Here is a 21,814-nt window from a genome sequence, read left to right on the forward strand (position 1 = left end):
TTATTAGATGAATAAGTCGACAAAAATAAATACGGAGAGATTACCATCACAGCTTTCACCAGCTGGTGGGTGCAGATGCAGTTCTGTAACTGCATGCACTTTCCATGGTTCTGTCACTCTGGTGACAGCTAGACAGCTTTCCCTTCTCTGTGACATGCAGAGTAGGCAGCTGTGGGAGTGGGTGGCTGGCTTCTCCTCCACTTCCTTATCCTCAATTTCTCTCTCCTCTCCTCTGATCCACCAAAAACACTCCTACAGGCAAGCGTAGACAGAGAGCTCTTACACAGCACATAAACAGAAAAGGCAGTTTGGGACTCTGGTTTTGTGAGTTTCACAAACACGTGCGTTTTCAGCTGTATTTATTTAAGTTGGATTTGTCTACTGGCCTCATTCTGTTAAAAAATTAATCATAAAATAACAGAACCCTTATTTAAGATTCACAAATTTCTCAAAAGTCTAGTTTCCCAGAAATCTTTTTTTAAAAAGATTTTTTATTTATCTGAAAGTCAGAGTTAGAGAATCTTTTTTTTAATTTTTAATTTTATTTATTTGACAGGTAGAGTTATAGACAGTGAGAGAGAGAGACAGAAAGAAAGGTCTTCCTTCCATTGGTTCACTCCCCAATGGCCGCAACGGCCAGAGCTGCGCTGATCCGAAGCCAGGAGCCAGGTGCTTCTTCCTGGTCTCCCATGCGGGTGCAGAGGCCCAAGCACTTGGGCCATCCTCCATTGCCTTCCCAGGCTACAGCAGAGAGTTGGATTGGAAGAGGAGCAAGAACCCAGGGCCCATGTGGGATGCTGGCGCCGCAAGTGGAGGATTAACAAAGTGAGCCACGGCACCGGCCAAGAGAATCTTTCAACCACTGACTGGCTGCAACAGCAGGGGCTGGCCCAGGCTAAAGCCAGGAGCCAGGAGCTTCTTCTAGGTCTCCCATGTGGGTAGCAAGGGCCCAAGCACTTGGGTTGTCTTCCGATGCTTCTCCCAGCAGTTCCATTATCAGGGAGCTAGATCAGAAGTGGAGCAGCCAGGACATGAGCTGGTGTCCATATGGGATGCATGCACTGCAAAAAAAAAAAAAAAAAAAAAAAAAAAAAAAAAAAAAAAAAATTTAAGATTTTTTTATTTATTTGAAAATCAGAGTTACAAAGAGGGAGAGGCAGAGGCAGAGTCTTCCATCCACTGGTTCACTCCCCAAATGGCTGCAATAGTCAGGGCTGGGCTAGATCAAAGTCAGGAACCAGGAACTTCATCTGGTTCTCCCACATGGATGCAGGGGCCCAAGCATTTGGGCCATCCTCTGCTGCTTTCCTAGGCACACTAGCAGTGAGCTGGATTGGAAATGGAGGAGCCTGGACTCATATGGGATGCTAGCATTGCTGGCGGTGGCTTTATCGGCTATGCCACAATGCCGGCCCCTCCCAGAAATCTTAACAAAAAAGCTTTATATCACTTGGAATAGTTTTCCAACAGCATATTTTGCATGCACACTTTTGCCTTACCAGGGAACTTTTCACAGATGTCTAGAGTTTGTTTTCTAAAATGATCCCAATCTGCTTGAGGAGACGGTCGATGAATTTCCTGCTTTATATTCCCCCTACACCTATGCATAAAAAGTGAATTTTTCTGCTTGTTTTTAGAAAGAAAAATTAAATTAGAAAGCAAAAGAAAATGAGCTAACTCTAAGAACAAGTTGTTCCTCAATTGTACATTCTGTAATTATACTTTGGAAGGTATGACAAAGGAAAATGAAGACTAGACCAGAAGGTAAAACTCTACTCAATTTACTTGAAATAAAAATCAGGTTAACTGAACAAAGAAAACATCATCATTCAAATCTGAAAGATGATAGATCCAGAAATTATATTTTTTAGCATTTATTTTATTTCTTTGGGAGAGAGACTGACAGACAGAGATACAGAGCACCCGTCTACTGGTTCATTCCCTGAATTCTTATAATGGCCAAGGTTGGAACAAACTGAAGCCAGGAACCAGGAACTCAATCCAGGTCTTCTATGTGAGTGGCAAGGACCCAACTATGTGAGCCATCATCTGCTGTCTTCTAGAGAGTACATTATTAGGAAGCAGGAGTTGGTAACTGAGCCAGAACTTGAACCTAAGCACAGTGATATGGGATGCAGGTGCCCTAAGTGACATCTTAAGCAGTAGGCCAAATACCTACCGCTCAGAAATTATATTTTTCATAGGAAATTATTTCCACAAACTACTCTGGATTAAAAAACTCTGGGCCGGTGCCGCGGCTCACTAGGCTAATCCTCCACCTAGTGGCGCCGGCACACCGGGTTCTAGTCCTGGTCGGGGCGCCGGATTCTGTCCCGGTTGCCCCTCTTCCAGGCCAGCTCTGTGCTGGGGCCAGGGAGTGCAGTGGAGGATGGCCCAAGTGCTTGGGCCCTGCACCCCATGGGAGACCAGGAGAAGCACCTGGCTCCTGGCTTCGGATCAGCGCGGTATGCCGGCCGCAGCGGCCATTGGAGGGTAAACCAACGGTAAAGGAAGACCTTTCTCTCTCTCTCTCTCTCTCTCTCTCTCTCTCACTGTCCACTCTGCCTGTCAAAACAAAACAAAACAAAATAAAGAAAACACCTCTGTGGCTTAGACATTTTTGATAGCCAACTTTAACTCCTGTGTGATCAATACCTTTTAAAATAATCTCATTTGGGGCCAGTGCTATGGTGCAGCAGGTAAAGCTGCCGACTGTAATGTTGGCATTCTATATGGGTGGTGTTTCGAGTCTTGGCTGCTCTACTTCTGATTCATTTCCCTGCTAATGCACCTGGGAAAAGCCATGGAGGATGGCTCAGGTACTTGGGCCCCTGCACCCATGTGGGAGATGTGGATGAAGCTCCTGGCTCCTGGCTTTGGCCATTTGGGGAGTTAACCAGTGAATAAAAGATCTGTCTCTGTCTCTGTCTCTCTCTGTGTGTATGTCTCTCTATATATAACTCTACCTTTCAAATAAATAAAATAAAAATAAACAACAACAAAAATAATGTTCATAGACCCCATGAGGAGGACTCAGAGCAAAAATAATCATGCAGAATTTATTGTAATAGGAGTCAGCAAAAAGCTTCCCGATTTCAGATCCAAGAATCCCTCCCAGTGAGGAGAAAAGGATGGTCCCGATGGCAGATGGAGTGTGAAGAGAACTTGCACTGGTGGTGGCTGAGAGGAGCACTGAGCTGGCCATGGTGGGATGGAGGGATGTGCCAGGCATACTGGGACATGCTGGGCACAGAGGAGAGGCACCTGGGGCATGTTCTCAGGTAGAGGCAAACTGGCCATGTGGCAGAAGGACTCTGGGACAGCTTTCAGAGCCCCATGGGCCACAGTGTGGCTTGGAAGTACATGGAGTGTGCTGTGACTGGAGGGTGCCACATAGGGCCTTAAGTAGCACTGCGCAATGTCTGTAATTCAGCCTGACAGTACAATGAATTCTTGTGCACCCAGAAGCTGTGCAGACATTGACAATGGATCATGTTTCTGTGGTTTGAGTGTCCCCCATGCCTTCGTGTTTGAAATTGTGAGGTATTAAGAGGGTAGAAACTTAATCCCATCAGGGCATATGGAAGTGGGCCTTTAGGAGGAATAAGGATTAGACAAGGTCATTAGGGTGAAGCCTTCTTGGTTGAATCCTGGTGACTTCATAGACACCAGAAATACCTATTCACATGGATGCATCGTGTCTGTTGCCATTTGATGCTCTGTGCCACCACAGGACTGCCAACAAGGAGGCCACCATTGTATGAGCTCCTTAGCTCGTGCACCTTCAAAACCATCAGCCAAAATAGACCTGTTTTCTTTATAAAGTTAGCCTGATTCAGCCTGTGTGTGTGTGTGTTTTAGGGGTTTACTTGTTTATTTATTTGAAAGGTAGAGTTACATAGATGGAGGAAAGGAAGGAGGGAGGGAGAGAGAAAGAGAGAGAGAGAGATTCCACCCACTAGTTTGCTCCCCAAATGACACAACAGCCAGGGCTGGGCCAGGCCAAAGCCAGGAGCCAAGAACTTCTTCCAGGTCTCCCACATGGGTGCAGGGGCCCAAGGACTTAAGCCATCTTCTGCTGCTTTCCAAGGTGCATTAGTAGAGAGCTGGATTGGAAGTGGAGCAGCGGAGACTTGAACTGATGCCTATATGGGATGCCAGTGTCACAGGTGACAACTTAACCCATAATGCCACAATGCAAGTCCCAGGTGTTTTGTTATAGTAATGAGAAAATCGATTAATAACAGTTGTCAAGCTGCAAGGGCCTCTAGTAGGATCCTAAGGGACGATTCAGCAGTTGCCTCCGTGTGAGTAAACAAACGGCAAACAGGCTGATGGACAGCTAAATGGAAGCCTAGGGCCAGGTGCCCCAGCTCCTGATACTATGACACTCCATAAACACCCTAGAGTAGTAGCTCTATCCCTCTGGTATATATTGACCAAATTTAAGTTGTTACCACTTAGAGAGTGGAGGTACTGAACAACAACAACAAAAAACCACTAGAGAAAAATAAAGTTACTGTTTCTTACATAGCCACATTTGTGGGCTGAAATGTGGAACCATTACACATACTTCTCTTTTAGAACTCTGATAGCCTTCATTCACAAATTACTTCTCTTACTCATAGCATTGCTAACCTAGTTTTGCTGTTGAAAATGGAAGTGGGTCCCTGGTGACTTAGTGAGAGAGTAGAGAGGGCTTGAGGAGAAAGGAGAGTGGAACTGGAGAAGGAGCCTCTTTCTAATGGGAAGAGAAAGAAGAGACAGGTCAGATAAGAGGAGAGGGAAAAGAGCCTGATGAATGTACAACATTCTTTTTATTTTCATTGTGGTTCCATACAGCATTCACAGGATTTCCTAATTTTCTAGAATGTTCATGGTAGATACTTTAAACCCCTGAAATTGGAATTTTATTTGAAGTGCAGGGAAAATACTAGATTTAAAATCATAGTTTAGGGGGTGAGCATTTGACATAGTGATTAAGATGCTGCTTGAGACGCCTGCATCCCATATTGGGGTGCATGTGTTCAAGTCCTAGCCCAGCCCCCGATTTCAGATTCCTGCTAATGCACATCCTGGGAGGTAACAGGTTATGGCTCAAGTAGTAGTTGGGTCCCTGCCACCCATGCGGGAGATGTAGATTGAATTCCTAGCCCCTGACTTGGGCTTAGTCTTGACCTAGCTGTTGCAGGCATTTGGAGAGTGAAGCAGCAAATCAGACATCCCTGTCTGTCTATCACTCTGTCACTTTCTCTGTCACTTGCCTTTCAAATAAGTAAATAAATAAGATAGGAGACCAGTTACATGTTTAAATGAAATCACAGCTTGGTTAAATGTTTTGATTTTGCTAACTAATAGAACTTAAGCACTCCCTTAACTTCCTTGAAGCTCAGTTTTTTCAGCTGTGAAAGGGTTGAATAAAATACATTCTACTGAATTATCGAGAAAATTGAGCCAATATACATGGAAGAGCTTTGTAAAAGAGGTGAAAAGCTCCCTTGTGGGAAGGGATATCATTTCTGTGGTAGAGGAGACAACGCAGGAAAAGGCAGGACAGGGTGGAAGACATCTGGGGTCTTCACATGGATAGTTCAGGATGGGTGTCTGGCATAGTGGTTAAGTCACTGCGTGGAAGACCAGCATCCCATTAAGTCACTGCTTGGAAGATACTGCAGGAAGACCTGCAGCGCCTGGTTTCAATCCCAACTCCTCTGCTTCTGATCTTGCTTCCTGCTAATGCACAATCTGGGAGGCCACAATGATGGCTCGAGTATTTGGGTCCCCGTTATCCACATAGGAGACTTGGGTTGAGTTCCTGGCTCCAGGCTTCATCTTGGCTCAAACCTAGCTGTTGTGGGCATTAGGGGAGTGAACCAGCAGATGGAAATGCTCACTCGCTCTCTCTGCCTTTCATATCAAAATGAAAATAAAACATTTTAAGAACCTGACAATACAAGGACATTAATGTGTTGGGAAAAGTGCCTCAGAAGAGAAAAGGGAGCAAAGGAGCAATACGGGCATCAGAGGCAAACCCAGCCATCCTGTCTTAAGTCTGGTGACAACATTGAACTCTGTGTACTGACACTTTCCTAGCAGCGTAGTCCTCAGCTTCCCGGACTTGTACTTAGAATTAGCTTCAGGTTCATTGCTGTATTCACAGTTCCAGAATATGACAGTCACTTCTAAATGCCTTCAATCTAAGAAATCAACAGTAACTGGAGCTTTAGAAATCAAAGGTTAAAAAAAAAAACCAAAGGTTAATCTTTCAACTCTTAGAAATCCTTAATTATTGCCCTTCCTGTGGAAGTCCTTGACCATGGGTTTAACTGGTCGTTCATTCTTTGCTGTATCTCTGGAAATTCAGCACTTCTGTGAGAAAATCATTGTCAATCTTCTCTGAAGACAGAGAATTAGGAAGTCACTTCAAATCAAGCTTCAGCTGGCATGACTTAAGGTTAAAAATAATAGCAACCATTCTAATTTGGTACAGGGCTGGAATCCTCTAGTTGTAAAATGAGATGAGGAAAATTCCATTTATCAGAATTCTTGAGAGGCAGTTTTGGGGAGGGATATTTTGTTATGTTACCTGGAATAGGGATGAAATCTCAGAAACACACACTCAGGTTGACACGATGACTGCTAAACTGTCTTATCAGAAGGGTAGCAGACATTCTTAACCAGAGCTTCCCAGGTTTCACTGAAAATTTTGATGGGTTTATGAGTATGAGCTTGGGGGTAGACGCCAAGAAGAGGTGAACATTTTGTACACTGGAGAGGGAACATATTCAAAGTGAGAGGTAGAAATCTTTTTTTCATTGTTTTCTTCTTAAATTTTATTTAAGGTATACACATTTCATATATATAGATTCAGGAACACAGTGATACTTTCCACCCTCCCCTCCCTCCTGCCCATTCTCCCACCCTTCCTCCTCCTTCCTCTCCTGTTTCCACTGTTAATTTTTACAGTGAACTGCTTTCAGTTTACATTGCTCATAAGATCAACCCTACACTAGTAAAGAGTTAAACAAATAGTAATAAGAAAAAAACAGTGTTCCTCAACAATTGAGAAAAGGGCTGTAAACAATTATCGAGAGGTAGAAATCTTGTGGAGAACTAGGGAACCATCAAAGCTGAAGCAGTGTTGAGAGAAAGACCTCTGGTAGGGAAGAGCCAGAGGTGGATTTTTAAGAGAAGAATTTTTTTTTTTAAATATTCATTTATTTGAAAGGCAGAGTTACAGAGAGAGAAAGAGAGAGAGAGAGAGAGAGAGAGAGAGAGAGAGAGAGAGAGCCGGCGCCGTGGCTCACTAGGCTAATCCTCCGCCTTGTGGCAACGGCACACCGGGTTCTAGTCCCGGTCGGGGCACCGGATTCTGTCCCGGTTGCCCCTCTTCCAGGCCAGCTCTCTGCTGTGGCCAGGGAGTGCAGTGGAGGATGGCCCAAGTCCTTGGGCCCTGTACCCCATGGGAGACCAGGATAAATACCTGGCTCCTGCCATCCGATCAGCGCGGTGTGCTGGCCGCAGCGTGCAGGCCGCGGCGGCCATTGGAGGGTGAACCAACGGCAAAGGAAGATCTTTCTCTCTGTCTCTCTCTTTCACTGTCCACTCTGCCTGTCAAAAAAAAAAAAAAAAAAAAAAAAAGAGAGAGAGAGAGAGAAACTTCCTTCCACTGGTCCACTCACCAAATGGCTGCAATGGTCAGGGCTGGGCCAGACTGAAGCTAGGATCCAGGAACTTCTCCTGGGTCTCTGACATGAGTGCAGGGGCCCAAGTGCTTGGGCCATCTTCCGCTGCTTTCCCAGGCCATAGCAGAGAGCTGTATCAGAAGTGGAGCAACCAGGACATGAACTGGTGCCCACATGGGATGCCAGCGTCACAGGTGGCAGCTTTACCAGCTATACCACAACACTGACCAACAAAGAGCAGGCATTTTAAGAGAGATGCCCAGAAGTGTTTTATTTTGAAAAATATTACACCTTTAGAAAAATTGAGACTAGCACAATAAATACTTGTGGACCCCTTGCATATAATACATATAGAGGGCACATTTGTATAAATCTGTGTGTATATATATTCAGTGTGTAAATAAGTCAGATAGTAAATAGAGAGAAATGAGCATATGTATATTTTTCCTGAAACCATTTGAAGGTTGGTAATAGGCAACATAATGCTTTACCACAAATGTTCCAGCATGTGTCTCCTAAGAACAAGGCCATATTCCTAGAGAAGCACTTCACTCAGGAATTTAAATGTGATACAATTTCTAATATTCAACCTATACCCAAATTTCACTATTGTTCCAGTAATATCCTTGTAGATACCCAATTTAAGAGGGATTAAAGCATGTTCATCATGACTGCCTTCTCCATTTTCTCTACAAAATCATCAAAAACAAATATCAGGGTTGGCATTTTAAGGTAGAAAGGTAAAGCTGCTGCTTGGGAAGCTTGCACCCCATATTGGAGCGCAGTTCCAGTCCCCACGACACCATTCTTTTTATCCAGCTTCCTGCTAATGTGCCTGGGATGCAGCAGATGATGGTCCAAATTGCTTGGGTTCCTGCCATCATGTGAGACAAGGATGGACAACCTTGGTACTGGCTTAGACCTGGCCTAGCCCTTTTCCTTCTTCCTTTTTTTTTTTTTTTTTTTAAGATTTATTTATGTATTTGAAAGTCAGAGTTACAGAGATACCAGGAAAGGGGAGACAGAGAGAGAGAGAGATCTTCCATCTGCTGGTTTACTCCCCAAATGGCTACAATGGCCAGGGCTGAGCCAGACCAAAGAGGAGTCAGGAACTTCATCCTTTCTCCCACATGGGTGCAGGGGCCCAAGGACTTAGAACATCTTCCACTGCTTTCCCAGGCACATTAACAGGGAACTGAATCAGAAGCGGAGCAGCTGGGACAGGAACTGGCGCCCAAATGGGGTAGATCACAATGCTGGCCCCTTTCTTTTTCTTTTTTTCTTTTCTCTTTCCTTTCTTTTTCTTTCTTTCCTTCCTTCCTTTTCTCTTTCATTTTTCTTTCTTATTTGTTTCCTTCTGTCTCTTTCCCTTTCTCTCTTGCATTTCCTTCCTTCTTTCACTTTCTCCTCATCTCTTCTCTTTCTCTCCTCTCTCCCTGTGTCATGATTAAGTTAAAGAAGCTTAAGGTGAAAAGATCAACTGAGAGGACAGAACCAATAAGAAGATGCCTTTTTCCTAAATTTGTATTTATGGAATGCATGAAGTTTGTATACCTTAAATAAAAATACAAGATGCCTTTTCCTCTTGATTTTTGTGTTCTTACAGACTGTTCTCCTCTATATTTGCAAGCAGCTTAGGGTAGGTTGGCTTGAGGCCTCTATTATCCTTTTGCAAACAGATAATGCCTTTACTTCTTTTATAATTTTTTAAAAAATGTATTTATTATATGAGAGGTAGAAAGAGTGCGAGAGCACTCCCATCCACTGGCTCACCCTCCCAAATTCTCCTGGTGGCTGAGGCTGGGCTGAGGCTAAAACAGAGAGCCAGGAACTAATCTAGGTCTCCCATGTGGGTGATAGGAACCCAACTACATGATTTATCACCATTGCTTCTCAGGGTCTATTCAAGCAGGAAATTGGTATCTGGACACAGAAGTGGGCACTGAACCCAGGCACTCCAACATGGGATCCTATCTGGTGGGCATCCCTACCTGGTGTCCCAATCACTAGGCTAAATGCTCATCCCTTGTTTCTTAATTTTTTAAAAATTAAGGTATAATTGAAATTTAGTGATTAACATATTTTTAAAAAGTTCAACAGTTTTGTTCAAAAGTTTTGACAAATACTTGTACCTGTGTGACCCACACCTGAGAACACAGAACATGTCCATCATTGCAGGAAGTTATCCCACTGCCCTTTTTTTTAAAATATTTTATTTATTTGAAAGACAGTTCCATAGAGAGGTAGAGCCAGGGAGAGAGAGGTTAGTCTTCCATCCGCTGGTTCACTCCCCAAATGGCTGCAACAGCCAGAGCTGACCTGATATGAAGCCAGGAGCTTCTTATGGGTCTCCCATGTGGGTTCAGGGGCCCAAGGACTTGGGCCATCTTCTACTGCTTTCCCAGGCCATAGCAGAGAACGGGATCAGAAATGGAGCAGGAGGGACTTGAACCGGTGCTCATATGGGATGCTGGCGCTGCAGGCTGGGGCTTTAACCCACTGCACCACAGCCCCAGTCCCCAAATGTCCTTTCAAAGTCATTGCCTGCCCTCAATCCCCAGAGCATCCACTGGGTCAATTTCTATCACCATCAATTAGGTTCACCTGTTCTAGAACCACATATACATGGAATCAGATTGTTAATATTCTTTTGTGTCTGACTTCCTTAGCTGAAAATAACATTTGGGAGACTCATTCATGTTTTGTGTGTGACAGAAGTTTCTTGTATCTTTTGCTGAGCAGTATGCATTGTATTATATTAATATACCACTATTTATTCATTCTTGTATTGATAGAACTTTTTTCTTGATTTTTAGCTTCCATAAATAACACGGTCATGAATAGTCTTATAAAAGTCTTTTGGGGGAACTTTGTTTTCCACTTCTCTTAGCTGTGGAATTGCTGGGTGGTTGGTTGTTCAGTTAAAAGAAAATATCAAACCATTTTCCAGATTGGTTATACTATCTTAATAGTTATCTACTGTGTAAAAATATTGCACAAACTTAAGAGCTTAGGCAACATACATTTATTATCTCAGCATTTTTATGGGTCAGGTGTCTAGGTATGGCTTTGCTTATTGCTGCAATCAAAGTGTTGGCCAAGACTGGGTCCTCACATGGCATCTCAACTAGGAAAAGATTTGCTTCCAAACTCATGTTGTTTTTGGCAGAATTCACGTCTTTGTGATTGTATGCCCTAGGGCTTCAATGTCTTACTGGGTGTCAGCTGGAGATTGTCCTCAGCTCCTACAGATTACTGGCGGTTCAGACAGAAAGTAAATCGCTGTTGCATAAGTCACTGCCTTACGCCAAAGCCTTAGGGGGTAGCTCCTACTGGGACTTTCCAGAGAGGCCATACAACACTTATCCATCACAAACACCTCCAATGCTGCTGAATATTCTGGGTTGTATACCTCAAGTGACAGGGCAGCTGTATACAGCTGGACGTGATTAAGAGGTGTTTCTGGCTTTGGTACCCATTTGCAACTGGAAGTTTCTAATCCACTTGATAAGTGGATTGGAATTGTATTCCCAAAGACAGCATATGCTGCTTTTAAAATCCAAAGAGGCCCTGTAAATGAAGAGACTCTCTCTTAATGGCAGGTAGTTAGAGGTGGAACAACTTGTCCTTTTACATTAAAGATATTACCAATGTGCTCAGAGCAATGAATCCTAAAAATTTCACCAGTGTGGTAAACCCTTGATTATCTTGGAGTTTATCTGCTGTTCTTTCACGTGCATGTGTTTGTCTAGGCCATTTTGATCACACCACTCAAGATGTAGTCTACAAATGTTGACTATTGAATACTTCTTTATTCCATGGTGAGATAAATTTAGAAATTGAAAATCTATGTTTAGAATGTTTATAGCAATTTGATATTGCTGTGACATCCAAGCACATGATCAGAAGACTCATCTCACTGAACAAAGTATAGATTTTATTTGTCAAACTCACAGTGATTTTCATGTGTTAACAAGATATATAGTGGCCAAGTTCAGTAATTTCAAAATATATTGAAACAGAGAGAGAGAATGTTACATCACCACAGATACTTTGAGAAACATTGATCTAGAGTACTTGCTCTTTCATATTAAACATGACAGAGGGTAGAAGTTAAAATAATCCTAGTCTGAAAATAATTTTGTATCCCTGTCCTTAATATGTTAAGGCAATCAGCTTTTTAAAGAAGCTGACTTATTTAAAAGGCAAAGTGCACGAGAGAGAGAGAGAGAGAGAGAGAGAGAGAGAATCTTCCATCTACTGGTTCAATTTCCAGTGCCCACAACTGTTAGGGATGGGCCATGCCAGAGCCTGGAACAGAACTCCATCTGTGTCTCCCACTTGGGTGGGGACACAAGTACTTGAGTCATCATCTGCTGCCTCCCAGGATGTGGCTTAGCAGGAAGCTGTATTGGAAGTGGAGGTGGGACTCAAACCTAGGCACTCCAATATGGGATGGGGGTGTTCCAAGTAGCAGCTTAGCCTGTGTGCCACAACACTTGTCCCCACAAACTGCTTTTGACCCTTCCTATTGATGGGAATCTAGAAAACCATATTTATCAAATTAATAAAGGCATACCAAATGCAAAATCTATACTGATCTGTCCTGAAGACAACACATGCTTCACTGTAGTTTCTATTGGTTAGGTGGATAGCTGATCAGCTATGATAACTTTTAAAAAACATTTTTTTTAGATTTATTTTTATTTGTTTGAAACAGTTACAGAGAGAGGTAGAGCGAGGGTGAGAGAGAGAGAGAGAAAGAGATCTTCCATCCACTGGTTCACTTTTCAAATGACCGCAACAGCCAGAGCTGTGCTGATCTGAAGCCAGAAGCCAGGAGCTTCTTCCGGGTCTCCCATGAGGGTGCAGGGGCCCAAGCACTTGAGCCATCTTCTACTGCTTTCCCAGGCCATAGCACAGAGCTGGATCCGAAGTGGAGTAGCCAGGACATGAACCGGAACACATATGGGATGCTGGCATTGCAGGCTGGGGCTTTAACCTGCTGAGCCACAGTTCCAGCCCCCAGTTATGGTAACTTTTTTGCAGGATTCAGAAAGGAAACCTGAATAGGACACTGCATCCTTTGTATCTTTGATAGTAGTGTATATTTTTTAAAAAAATCTTTATTTATTTGGAAGACAGAGTTACAGAGAGGTAGAGAGAAAGAAGTCTTCCATCTGCTGGTTCACTCCCGCTATGGCTGTAATGCCCAGAACTGGGCTGATGGGAAGCCAGGAGCCAGGAGCTTCTTCTGGGTATCCAATGCAGATGCAGGGGCCCAAAGACTTGGGCTATCTTCTACTGCTTACCCAGGCCATAGTATAGAGCTGGATAGGAAGTGGAGCAGCCAGGACTTGAATTGGTGCCCACATGGGATGCTGGCACTGTAGGCGGCGGCTTTACTCACTATGCCACAGCACCTGCCCCAGTAGTGTAAGTCTTTGCAGTTCTTCCAAAAATGCCACCTTGCTTCTTACTTTTTAAAAGATTTATTTATTTGAAAGAGTTACACAGAGAGGGAGAGATAGAGACACAGATCATCCATCCACTGGTTCACTCCCCAGATGCCCACAACAGCCAGGGCTGGGCCAGGCCAAAGCCAGGAGTTTCTTCCAGGTATCCCACGTGGGTGGCAGGGGCCCAAAGACTTGGGCCAGCTTCTGTTGCTTTCCCAGAGCATCAGCAGGGAGCTGGGTGGGGAGCAGAGCATCCAAGACAGGAATTGGTGCCCATAAGGGATACTGGCATTACAGGTAAAGCTGCTGCCACAACACCAGTCTGATTTACTATTTTAGCTAGGGATGATACTGCAAGTTTCAAAGGCCTCTGGTGAACCTAGCATAATGGCTATTACTCCACATATCAGGGAACCAATGTGAGGTTTTTTTTTTTCAGGTAAGATATCTACCCTAATTGTTTATTAAGTGACTTAATCATAGAACATTTTCATGGGCCCATTGGATCCCTTATAAGTTAGAAATGAGCCAAAACTCCATTGGGCCCCAACTGGAGGATGACGCCTTTTGGTGTGTCAGTTCAGCCTTTGCATCAAACAGTTTTTAAAGAATCTAAATATCCCTTTTACCAGTGCATGGTTATCCTGGCAAATGACAAGTCTTTTTGAGTAGTTACCTATCCAATGGAGTCATTTCATGATTTACAGGCAAGAGAAGATGAGCTTCTGCCAGAGTGTTCTGAACACAGGTAGGTTGGAGCTTGTTTATACCGGCTTGCAGGAGCCAACTGTGTACATCTCTTTTCAACTCTGTGTTGACTGACATGATACTGGTAGCTTGAAATTTACCAAAGGGGGCTTTTTTACGTAACAAAAACTAGCAAATGGTAAAATGTCCTTTTGGTGGCCCTCTCAGACCTGATAAAAGAATGTGATGAAAGAATTGTGATGTGAAAGTGCCTGTGTCCCTGAGCTTTTGTTTAGCAGAATCTTCACTGAGTCCTGGAATTCCCACCTCTAGACTTTTACCTAAGTTTTGTAAAAATAACCTAACATATTTTCTGTTATTATTTTGTATTCTGTTAATTAGCAACTAAAGTAACTCTAACCATCACATTAATGAAATATAATCTTTTTACATGTGTTTTTGGACCATACTCCTTAGTACGTAATTTCTTACTTTCCACTCACCTTAACCCAAGATGATCTGATGGCTTTTATTCATTAGAAAAGGGAAATTTCTCAGATTTAGTTGGCAGAAATGGTGTGGGTTTCAATCAATTAATTCAGAGAAACATATATAGGTCACCAATCCATTAAGAAAACAAGTAAATTAGTGAAGCGACAACATGTTTATATTCCTATAACCCACAAGAGACAAATCTAGAACAAGGTGGCATATGGTCAAGTAGAAAAAGCTCTCAGTAAGACCTCACGGCAAACCTCCCTTCTGGTTTTCTTGGTTAGGGACTACTTCATGTTAATGATATTACTGATGAGAAAAGCCACAAGCAAATGAAATAACCATCTTGTCTGGAGATGAGGGATGGTAGGAAGAACTAGGGAAAGTTTTGTGCATTAGACAATGGCTGGGATTAAAAGAGCTGTAAATAAAGGACATGCCTTCAGTCTCAGCGACTTTTTAGGTACTGAACATCTATGTAACCCCTGATGACCTGGTTAGAGAAAATGTCAACAAATGGGCTTAGCCATTGTCTTAGTCTATTTTATAACAGAATACTGTAGATTGGGTGATTTATAAAGAGCAGAGATTCATTCGTTTTATAGTTCTTAGGGCTGGGAAGCCCAAGGTTAGGGGCCCAATACACAAGGGCCTTCCTGCTGTACCACAACATGGCAGACTGCCTCACAGGGGGAAAGAGGTCAAGAAAGGCGGTCAAACTCAGATTCATGACAAACCCACTCCTGTGATAACAACATTAATCCAACCACAAGGACTTTAAATGTCTTGCCTCTCAACATTGTTTTATTGGGGAATAAGTTTCCAATACCTGAACTTTGGGGGTATATATCCAAACCATAGCTGCTGTTTTTCTTTATACTGAGAAACCCATGTACTTGGAAATGGAAGTTTCTTCTCTTGGTGCACTGGCTTTGTTCATTGGTTTGAACGGTAATAACCCACCATTTGCTGCTTTGGTTACTCTGGCCTTTGTCACTGCCAAGGAGAATTGGGCCTATGCTGAAGGCATTAAAATAAAGATTAATACAAATATTATGGGAAATGCATTCTTTCAAGATCTGCCTGTCATCTTTATACCTCTATGTCCCCTGAGATGCAAGCTAGAGTTATGTGATGGTTAGATTTGCTTGAACATTCAACGTCTCCCCCCATCTACTCTGGGAGCTATATGATCTCTAGATTACAGGAGTGCTCACAGACCTGTCCAAGTCATGGGCTAAATTGTGTTCCCTCCAAATTCACATGCTGGAGTCTTAACCCCCAGTACCTCAGAATGTGACTGTATTTGGAGAGTCTTAAGAGGTCATGAGATTAAAGCAAAGTCACCATGGCTGCTCTGATCCAAAATGACTGGTGTCCTTAGTAGAGATGAGAACAGACACAGAAGGAAGATAATAGGAGGGCACGGAGAGAAGACAGACATTGGCAAGCCCAACAGAGAGGTCACTGAAGAAAACAACCTTGCTGACACCTTGATCTCAGACTTCGGTGTCCAGCACTGTGAGGCAATAAGGTTCTGCTGTTTAAGCCATCCAGTGTGTGCCTTTGTTGTAACAGCCCTAGGGAACTCATATGCCAGGTTTCTTTGTCCTGAACTGAAGTGTGGAGAAGTTGTACAAACCTACCTAGCTTGCTGCCTACCAGAGGGACAACTGAGAGATCAGGACATTATTTTGTCTGTGGTTGCTGCATCAAATAGCATACCATTACTATCAGGAAAACCGTCCTTTTCTATCTCTTACTCATTGTTTTCTATATTCTGTATTACATTGAAAGAGGTGTCTTCTAAGGTCTTGTTTCTAGACATAGTACAAAGTAGAGAAATACAGTAATCATCATCCACATAACTTCTAAACAAGACTGAGCCATTCCTCCAGCCCAGAGTTGATGGTTGTCAGGAGGGCACGATATGTGTATGCTCTTGGCAGTACCAGAGTGAGAACAAACAACTGTAAAAATCCTTTCAGTTGTGTTTATTGATATATGATTCTGATAGCCCTGTGAGGAAGGCAGGTAGGGCAGTTATTTCTATCCACATTTTATAGACCTTACAATTGAAGAAACAGATCCCAAAGAACTAAGAATTTTCTCAAGGACAAATCAAAGAATTGTCACCATCTTAGGACATGACATTCTAAGTGACCATCTTGGTCTTGGCCATCTCTGAGGAAGACTCAAATAGCAGGACCCTCCCACAGTCACTGTGAACCTGCCATCCTTGTTACAACTGATTAGGCAGGGACCACACTTAATCCAAAGGCAGAATTTACAAGGTGGATAGAGGCCTCCAAAGAGACTTGGAACTCAGATATGAGAGCTCTGCTCAACCGATGAGGGCTCATTCATTCATTCAACAGGTATTTGTTAAAATCCTCTATGGGCAGCCGGCGCCGTGGCTCAATAGGCTAATCCTCCACCTTGCGGCGCCGGCACACCGGGTTCTAGTCCCGGTTGGGGCGCCGGATTCTGTCCCGGTAGCCCCTCTTCCAGGCCAGCTCTCTGCTATGGCCAGGGAGTGCAGTGGAGGATGGCCCAGGTGCTTGGGCCCTGCACCCCATGGGAGACCAGGAAAAGCACCTGGCTCCTGGCTCCTGCCAGGATCAGCGCGGTGCGCCGGCTGCAGCGGCGGCCATTGGAGGGTGAACCAACGGCAAAAGGAAGACCTTTCTCTCTCTGTCTCTCTCTCTCTCACTGTCCACTCTGCCTGTCAAAAAAAAAAAAAAAAAAAAAAAAAAAAAAAAAATCCTCTATGGGCTAGGCACATGCTAGGCATGGGAACACACTGGTTAGCAGAACAAATACAGACCTAACTTCAAAGGCTAGAAAACTTCATGGACATGTAAGCTAAGAAATCACGTAACTGTCATGTTGGAAGAGCCCATGTTTGATTTAATGCCAACCACCAACTCTGTCACCATCTTGAAATTTTTAATAATTGTTGAATAAAGGGCGATGCATTTTCATTTTGGCCTATGTCCTAGAAATTATGCAAGTGCTCATGGAAATTACAGTTCAGTAGAACCAATCACATTCTCGCTAATGAGGAGTGTGAATTGCTGGCATGAAGAGAAGGTCAGCATAACAGTAGTAGTATGGAGATGAAGAATAATAGTCACAATGGCAGGAAGGAGGGGAGCCTGTTGGTGGTAGATGACAAGACATGCAAGTGTAGCAGCAGAGACACTATTTTGATGTTTTCTTCATTATCTTTCCTTAAACTTATCATTAACCCTTGATAATTCAGATAAACTCAACAGGTTTCTGTTCCCTGAAACCTTCAAGAATCAATTGGTGACTCAAATCAGGGAATTCAAAGAAAAGAGGAAAATTGAAGATCCTTGAAAGTCTGTATATCATACACTGTGAGTATCTCTGCAATATGGGTGCAAACACATTGAAGGAAGATTTTGAAGGGGTCTTGAGTTGAAGACAGGTCCCTCCTCAGAAAATCTGAGAGAGCATTTTTTTTTCTGGTGCTCACAGCAATATTTATTTATTATTTATTAATTAATTATTTATTTGAAAGGCAGAGTTACAGAGAGGCAGAGGCAGAGAGAGGTCTTCCATCCGCTGGTTCACTCCCCAAATGGCCACAATGGCCTGAGCTGGGCCAATCCAAAGCCAGGCGCTTGGAGCTTTTTCTGGGTCTCCCATGTGGAAGCAGGGGCCTACTAAGGACTTGGGCCATCTTCTACTGCTTTCCCAGGCCACAGCAGAACAGCCGGGTCTCAAACCGGCAACCATATGGGATGCTGGCACTGTAGGCGGCAGCTTTACCCACTGTGCCACAGCACTGACCCCAAGCTCACAGCAATCTTAAAATTATTGTGCAGCTTTAGGGAGATCAGAAGAAAGTTCTTTTAAGAATCTGCAAGGTATCTGTTGAAATCTTTACTTAGTATATACTAAGTTGATCTTCTGTATGTAAAGCTAATTAAAAATGAATCTTGGCCAGCGCCGTGGCTCAATAGGCTAATCTTCTGCCTAGCGGCGCTGGCACACCGGGTTCTAGTCCAGGTTGGGGCACCGGATTCTGTCCCGGTTGCCCCTCTTCCAGGCCAGCTCTCTGCTGTGGCCCGGGAGTGCAGTGGAGGATGGCCCAAGTGCTTGGGCCCTGCACCCCATGGGAGACCAGGAGAAGCACCTGGCTCCTGGCTCCTGCCTTCAGATAGGTGCGGTGCGCCGGCCGCGGTGGCCATTGGAGGGTGAACCAACGGCAAAAAGGAAGACCTTTCTCTCTCTCTCTTTCTCACTGTCCACTCTGCCTGTAAAAAAAAAAAAAAAAAAAAAAAAAAAAAAAAAAGAATCTTAATGAAGAACGGGATGGGAGAGGGAGTAGGAGATGGGATGGTTTGTGGATGGGAGGGTGGTTATGGGGGAAAAAACCGCCATAATCCAAAAGTTGTACTTTTGAAATTTATATTTATTAAATAAAAGTTTTCTTAAAAAAAAGAATCTGCAAAGTTTCTAATACTAAGGGGCCCCAAAAAGAGTTCATGGAGAAATGTAATTTAAAAATATTGTGATTTTCCATGGAATTTTGAAGCCCCCTCATACTTCTTCGATAGCACAACAGAAATCTGGAGATAGACAGAGTGTAAAGATTTTGATTGACTCAACTGTTCCTGAGTTGCATGAAAGGAAAATATACAAGGGTACCTCAAAATGGTTATATAAAAATGAAATTAAGAGATAAGCTGATTCTGGTACAAAATGTTTCCACCTATGAATTTTTTCCCATAATATACATTTTCCATGAATTTTTGAGTCTCTTATATTTTAAATGTTAGAGGGAACAAGGTTAAATCAATCAGGATAAAGAGATACATCCCTCTGTAAACTGAGATATGTCTCTTTGATTTTATTCTGATTGTGATAAATCCAGAATGTTGGTAAACTGGGTTTAAATAAAGCAAGTCATTTCCACACGAGGAGGGTTGACTTCAGCTCCCAGAATTTTCCTCTGTTCTCCTGGCCTCACTACTTTTAGCAAGCTAGCATTTCCTGTGTCCTAACACTATGCTAGACATTACAGCCACATCGACGCCTAAGATTTGGTCTTTACCCTAATGGGGGCTCTCAGGAGAAATATTATTATCATAATGCTTTGATACAACTGGGACTAGCAGCTCACTTGAGGTCAGCTCCAGGGTTGGTTCAATCAGCAGCTCAGTTACATCATTAAGGACCGATTCTCTGGCTCTTCCACTGCACCAGCCTCAGCATTTCTGCCTCATCCCTTGCCTCAGGTTACAATTGCTACAGCAATCCCAAGTGTCACATTCTCCTAACAGTCAAGGGGCAGAATTGTGTCATCCTGTGCCTTTCTTTTTCAGGCTCCCAGGGGACTATCCTTCATCTTCCAAAGGTCAAGCCTGCATCCTGAGCTCTGGCCTAAACTGAGGCCAGGTGAAGGGGCTACCCCTTTCACCGTGTTCATTCTCTCTGGGTGGACCTGGGCCTTCCTCCTGAAGTTAGGCCAGACTGGCTGCTGGGTAGGCCAGCGATGCCATGCATTCCCACATCCTGGCACATGTCATGGCACATAGAAAATGGAATTAAAAGACCAGGGTGTTTTTTTTGGTACAAAGTCCATGCATATGGGAAGTATTCAAAAAGTTCATGGAGATACGTATTATGAAAAACTACATAGATTTCAAAATGTTTCTGCATTCTATCTTCCACCAACTGTCTAAAGCACTGCCCCACAGAGAAAATGCAAATCCTGCAGGGCTAAACTCAGGAGACTTGCAGCCATGACCTCCTTGGAGGTTCCCGATTCTTCAGGCCCTGCTCAGCTCTTCCAGGTTGAGGGGACTGACACCAGAAGAAAATTGTATTTTATTCATAGAACCTCAGTTGGGGAGTACTGAGTGGTGTGAATGCCAGAGAGAGAAAAACATATTCAAATTAGACAATCTAGCAGCCCGCACTGTGGCGTAGTGGGCTAAGCCTCTGCCTGCAGCACCAGTATCTCATATGGGTGCCGCTTCTAGTCCTGGCTGTTCCGCTTCTGATCCAGCTCTGTGCTGTGGGCTGGGATAGCAGTAGAAGGTGGCCCAAGTACTCAGGCTTCTATACTTGTATGGGAAACCCAGAAGAAGCTCCTGGATTCGGACTGGCCCAGCTCCAGCCGTTGTGGTCATCTGGGGAGTGAACCAGTGGATGGAAGACCTTTCTCTCTGCCTCTCCCTCTCTTTGTAACTCTACCTTTCAAATAAATAATTTTTTTTAAATTAGACAATCTATTAATATAAATAAATACCAAGAGACAGATACACAGCTTCTCAGCCAGAGTTTTAAGGTGGTGGCTCCACTAAGTTCTTTGCTGACTTTGTGCCTTTGCACTTCCTGCTTGGCTTCTTCATTGACAGAACCTAACGGAGAAGTGGAGTGCAAGCCTTCTGCCTTCCTTTTGCTCTGTGATTTTGGTCAAATTAATTAACTTCTCCAAGCCTGCGTCTCCCTTCACAACGTGAAAGGCTAACACCAGGCGGTATACCTTAGAAAGTTCGTGGAAAAACGGAATTAACAGCCAAGTTTATTTGGGCGTGAACACTTTTGAAACCCATGCCTAGTTTTTGAGAATGTGTATTTTCGACGAACTTTTTGAAGATCCCCAATACGCACGGATTTCAAAACGTTTTTGGCACACGAATAAATCCCTCTTTTAATGTCATTTTCATGAACTTTCTTAAGTGCACTTGTACCCTTTCCCCGCCCTCCTTTTAAAGGGCCATTTCGGAGGATTCCAGATAATTACAGAAGGTGCTCCACACAGTCTGTGGTACACAGCAAGCGCTCCTTAAATAATGGGTTGGCCTAGGAAACTTCTATTCAATTGCCACTGCCCCTCCAAAAACCTCCCTTTGACGTCTGGATGGTGCCGCCTCTTTTTACATCACCATTAAGACCTTCTATAAGCTAGGGTCTGTTCATGGCCACAGCCGCGGCCTCTCCACCCAGCGATCCCCCCAAAAAGGGCAGCTATTGTCTTGCACTGCCCAAGCGCCAGAAGCCAGCAGAGTTCCACACCTACGCGGTGCTCCCCATTTGTTGTTGTTTGGCCAAAGATGCGAGGCTAAACCGAGCGGGCGGGAGGAGAGAGGCGGGGAGGGACGGCGCCGCCCACGGAGGAGGAGGAGGAGGAGGGTGAGGGTGAGGAGAGGGAGAGGGAGAGGGGCGTGCCCGCCCAGGGTGCCCTCGCCCAGCGCTCCCCGCCCAGACCCAGAGATAGCGACGCGGCCCCCGTGTCACCCACCGGGTTCTTTGTAAAGCCGCGACACCGGCCCACCGGGGGGCAGTTTCGGAGAAAACCACGTTCGGGCAGCACCCAGGGCTCCCAGCGGGGTGCCTGGACCCGCGCCGGCCTTCCCGCGCGACCTCGCGCCCCGGCCCGCGCACCGCCTGGCGCCCCGGTTCCCCCCAGACGCCGGCGGGCCCGAGAGCCTCGCGGACGTGACGCCG

General features: G+C 44.2%; 1 long non-coding RNA gene across 1 annotated transcript; it reads right to left on the minus strand.

Annotated features, from left to right (window-relative positions):
* Positions 1-522: 522 nt before the first annotated feature.
* Positions 523-21,813, minus strand: LOC103352131 (uncharacterized). Its single transcript, XR_519656.4, has 3 exons — positions 21,609-21,813; positions 6,587-6,768; positions 523-1,061 (listed from the first exon to the last, which is right to left on the minus strand). It is a non-coding gene; the product is annotated as an uncharacterized lncRNA (long non-coding RNA).
* Position 21,814: the final 1 nt, after the last annotated feature.

Source organism: Oryctolagus cuniculus, chromosome 9 (assembly GCF_964237555.1).
Source record: "Oryctolagus cuniculus chromosome 9, mOryCun1.1, whole genome shotgun sequence".
NCBI classification, from domain to species: Eukaryota; Metazoa; Chordata; class Mammalia; order Lagomorpha; family Leporidae; genus Oryctolagus; species Oryctolagus cuniculus.